Below are 5,589 nucleotides of genomic sequence, written 5' to 3' on the forward strand. Positions count from 1 at the left end.
ATTTCAGCACTTCCTCTTTGTTACATTCCCCTTGATCATGCCCTACCAGGTCTCTCACCCCTACCTCACCACCAATTTGGATCACTTGTTGTTCCCTTGTCCCTGGGTTTGGTGCTTTGTTTATGCTGTTTCTTTGTTTACAATAGCATGTGTAGTATGAATTATAAGCTAACATTTTTAACTTTCTTGAAGACTTAGACCATGCTTAGTAAATGTCTCTCAAATATAAATGTATGTAGTATATTTATTTTCATTCCTCATTTTCATTTCTTTTTAAAAAATCAACAATAATAGGTTAGCCAGTAGGAAGTAAATTTTAAGATATTGTTCACGTTGCATGTGTAAGTTAGCAAATGGAAAGCAAATCTGACATATATATCTCCTTTGGGGGGATCATCCTCATTAAAATTTAAGAAAAAAAATAAGACATTTGATTTAGTTTTTACTACTACTTTGCTCTACTTATTTAGCATTTATTTTTATTATCATTTTGTTGGGGACTCTTACATCTCTTGTTACAATCCATATATTAATTGCATATGTTGCTTTCATTCATTTTCAGATATTTCCTTTCTATTGAGCCCTTGGTATCAGCTCCTCATTTTCCCCGTTCCATTCCCCTCTCCTCTCATATCCCCTTGGTAGATTATAAATTATTATTTTCATATCTTACACCGACCACTGTCTCCCTTAGTGTTTTCTGCTGTTCTTTCCCCCTGGAGAGGGTGTATGGTTATGTGTTGATCATTGTGATCAATTTCCCCTTTCTCCCTTCCTCTCCCCCCTTTATCCCTAACCTTAAGATATTGCTATTCCCACTTCTATTCCTAGATCCCATGTGTCATGAGCCCCCATCTCTTTTCTATACCTGTGTACAAGGTCTGGTCTAGTATGAATTGAGAAGCAGTACTGGGGTCCTGATAGTCGGGGGTGAGGAAACCTCAAGGAACCAGAGGAATATAGTGTGTTTCATCGATGTTTTACTATACCCTGGTTGATTCATCCCTTCCCTGTGGCCCCCCTGTGGGGGAATTGTTCTATTGTCTACAGATGGGCTTTGTGTGTCTGCTCTGCCCACCTCCCTCATTTTCCACAATATGTTTTCGTTGGTTTGATTGTTCTGTGTCTTCTGATGCCTATTACCAGGTCCCGATGACTCCTGGTGATCCCACCAACGCTGTGCTTCTTCCATGTGGGCTTGTTGCTTCTCTGCTGACTGACCACTTGTTTAACTCCAAGCGTTTAAGACCCCAGACATTATATCTTTTAATAGCTGGGCACCATCCGCTTTCTTCACCACATTTGCTTATGCACCCGTTTTTGTCTTCAGCAATTGTGTCGGGAGGGTGAGCATCTCAGACTGCCGATTTTTTTTAGAATGAAGTGTTATTGTATTGAGGGAAGGTATTAGCAGAGGCCCAAAGTCCATCCACTACCACAGTGTATTGCCAAATAAATAAATGTACATAGGTCAGTACCTCTATTTCTGTGGATTAATGTATTTATATATGTACACACCTATGTTATACCGCTATCCGTTGCTTTGCTTCCTAGGTCCTTCCTCTGTTTCCTTTTACCTTTCTCCTGCCCCACCATCACTTTTCCCCTATTTCCTCCTTTTAGAACTTCCTCTTAGCTAGCTTGCTGTTGCTCCGACACCCTCAGGATCTCTACCTCCTCCTTGTTATTGACTCTAATTCCCTAGTTATTCCCCTGTCTATGGCGCTGCCTACTCCCCGCACCCTTCCCCCACCACCCTTCCCCCCAAAATCCCCCTGGGACCATTGGTTCTCCTCAGGCTTGCTTCCCATTCCTATCTTACATAAGTAGGCAAACCAAATATGACATAGACCAAACAAAAAGAAAACAAAAGATTTAAAGACGAAAAGGAGAGAAAAGAGGGGGAGGGGGAAATAGAGAGAAGATTAAAGAGGGAGAAAAAATATATGTAATTCCAGGTTTGTTCGCTGACCTTCATGACTAATCTCCCCACTGCTTATGGGGGATCTCCCCCTACCAGCCTGGAATCCATTTGGGGGCTCTTCAGGAATTCGTAGCTTTGCTTTGCTTCAGTTGCTGATCTGTTATGATCCCTTCTTGGTTTGCCCTGCTGTGGGGAGCTCAGACCACACTACCTCCCCGCGGTGTGAACCCAGGTTTGTCCTCTGCCGCAGTCTGCTCCAGTAAGGGGATAGATGACATGGCACGAGCTGTTGTCAGCCCCACACTCCCCTCTGTGTCCCAGCCACTCCCCGCAGTGATGTTGTCCTCTGGGCCTGGTGTGCCAGCATAGGGTCCAGACCAGCTGTCCCTTCTCCCCAACGGGTAGGTTTAGTGATGTTCTCTGTGGCCCACATTTCTAGGGATGAGGTCAGATCGGCTTTGTTTGGGGCTAGCCCCGTGGCCACTCTTCCTGCATTCCTCCATGCGGGCACGTTTCCCTCATGGTTTGGTGCACCGTGGTGGGGTCTGCATGCCCACTCCCAATTCTGTGGAGATATAACTAATCCTTTCCCCTGGTGGGTTAGTGCCCTCCTCCTCCACTGTCATCATCTTCATTTGCCCCACCCCTCCTTTTCTCCCTCCCTTGTGTTGGAAACGACTTGTACCTTCTCACCTCCTCTCAACTCCCTATGCCTCTCCCTGAATATTGTGATGTAGGTGGCTTCTCTTCCATACCTACTGTGCTGTTGACACTTACCTCAGGGGCCTCAGGCTGTACTTCTTTTGTGATTGTCTGCTCTATTTTTTATAGCTGTGATGTTTTATGTAAAGAACTGTCTCATCAAAATGGGGAAATTTAGTTTAAGTGTTCCTTCTTCTAAACCAGTCACTGAAGAGCAAATGTCAAACAAATGCAAAATAAAGAACCTGCCTAGGAGTCCCCCAAGATGAGGCACATAAGACTAGACTTGTGGTATGGGACCTTTTTTTGGTTCTGGTAACTTTATAGAAACCACAAAGCCATGTTACTTTTGATTTATAATAGAGGCAAGGTCATCCTTATAATGAAAGGGAAAAAAAGAAAAGGAAAACAAGGTCTATATTTTCAGACCCTGAAATTCAATTTGTCATGAAGATCAATGACAGTTTTATTCTCTAGAGAGATGAACTATCCGTTTTGCTGTAGAATTATCACCCTTTTTTCAGACCTAGTGTCATTGCAGAAGAATTCTGAAGCTGGAGTTGCAATAATAGAATGTTTTAACAATAGAAAAGCATTACATTTGAACATTAGTTTGTATAAGTCTCTTCCCTTGCCAAACAAAAGATATTATATGAATCTGCTACTTGAATTGTGGAGACTGAATGAGACATGACCTGACTGATTAGATCCAGAATATTGGCTGTGTTTTGACAGGCAGCAGAGAAATAAGAAGGCAAAAGATAAAGCCAGAAATATTTGAACTTCTGTTCATGAAAATATATATAAAGAGAAATTTCTATTGACCTAAAGATATAATAGATCAAAAGGAGAAAAGGAATGAAAAGGAAGGAAGCAGGCTATTTCAAATAACCCATTCAAAGGGCTTTTATTAAGGGTCTACCCTGTGCCAAGTGCTAAGGGAAATCACATATCTTATAAGAGAAGCATCGGAGATCATGATCTAATTGTGGAACCAAGCATATACCCATTCTGTTATTTATTCACTTATGCCTGTTCATTGAATGCCTGCATATTTCCTATGGGAACTAGGTTCTGTGCAGTGAAGACAGCACAAACCCTGTCATACGTTTCTGTCTAAGGAGATAGAGCAAAACAAAAAACTCACTCGCACTCCCATCACATCGATTCCAATTCACAGCCACACTTTAGGGCAGAGTAGAACTCCTCCATAGGATTTCTGAGTTGTAAAACTTTATGAGAGCCGAAAGCCTCATCTTCATCCTGAGAAGGGACTGATGGGTTAGAAGTGTGAACTTGAGGTTAGCAGCCCAATGTTTAACCAGATAGTCCACCAGGGCTCTCATTTCTATCTCAAGTATACTGAATCAGACTCTACAGTTTAACTAGTTCTCCAAGTAATTCTTATACGATTAGATGTGGTGGGCTTATTGGGAAATCAAACCAGGTCATATAAGCATAATGTGGAGCTCTTCTTGACTTGTGGATTTTGATTCAGGATATCTGGGGTAGAATTTCAAACTCTCACCAGGGATCAAATCAGAATGAACCCATTCCAGGACTTGCCTCAAACAAACATCACCCCTTTATTTAACATGAAAAGTTGAAGATTACCTTCAATGCATTCTCTGATGTGCAGAGATGAGAACAAGTACCCAATCAAATTCCTTCCTTTCTGGACTGATCCTAAGATTCCATGTAAATGTTGCACACCAATACAAGTATATGCTGTTTTTGTTGTTGCTAGTTGCCTTTGAGTTCACTCTGATTCACAGCAATCCTGTGGATAAGGAAGCATTGTTTGATCTTGTACCATCGTTGGCATCATTAGCATATTTGAGTCCATTTCTGATGCCATTGTGTCAGTTCATCGCATTAAGGGTTTTCCTTGCCTCTATTGGCCCTCACTTTACCGAACAATGTAGGACTCAAGCCTAGGACAACATTCAATGATCCATAAGGTTTACTTGGCTTATGTTCAGAAGCAGAACACCAGATCTTCCTCCTTTACCTTAGTCTTGGGACACCACTGAAGCTGTCCTTGTTGGTAGTTGAAATATCAGTGGTATCGTTCCCAGCATCACAGCAACAAGGAAGCCACCATAACAAACTGACGGATGATGGTAAGTATATGAAACCAAAACAATACCAAACTCACTGCCATCAAGGAGATTCCCACTCAGAGGGACCCTACAAGACAGAGTAGAGCTGCCCCTGTGGGTTCCCAAGAATATAGCTCTTCGTGGCAGCATAAAGTCTCATGTTTCTTCCTTGAGGCAGCTTGTGGTTTCAAACTGCTAAGCTCTTTTTTTTTTAATAATGCTGTACATACTCAAGTGTAAGCCGACCTGAGTATCAGCCAAGGATCCTAATTTTACCATACAAACTGCATTAAAAACACTCAGTGCACTCAGCGTAATCATGAGTGCATACAGTATTATTGGGGGCTCTTACAAGTCTTATAACAATCCATACATCAATTGTATCAAGCACACTTGTACATATATTGCCATCATCATTTTCAAAACATTTTCTTCTACTTGAGCCCTTGATATTGGTTCCTCTTTTTCCTCTCCCTCCCACACCCTCCCACCTTCATGAACTCTTGATAAATCATATATTATTGCTAGTATTCTCATATCTTACACCGACCGCTGTCTCCCTTCACCAACGTTTCTATTATTCATCCCCCTGGAGTGGGTGGTGGGTGGTTATACATCGATTGTGACCTGTTCCACCCTTTATCCCCCTTCTCCCCTCTCAAGCCCTCTAGACTCATGGAATCACTACTCCTATTGCTGCTCCTGAGGGGGTTATCTGTCCTGGATTGCCTGTGTTGAGAACTCTTATCTGTACCAATATACATACTCCAGTCTAGAGCCAATCAGGGAGCAGGGTAGCAACAATGAAACATATAACTTTCCTCTAGTTCCTTAATGCTTCCTCCCCCACCACTATCATGA

Source organism: Echinops telfairi, unplaced genomic scaffold, assembly GCF_000313985.2.
Source record: "Echinops telfairi isolate 266 unplaced genomic scaffold, ASM31398v2 ScPeMD7_31;HRSCAF=116, whole genome shotgun sequence".
NCBI classification, from domain to species: domain Eukaryota; kingdom Metazoa; phylum Chordata; class Mammalia; order Afrosoricida; family Tenrecidae; genus Echinops; species Echinops telfairi.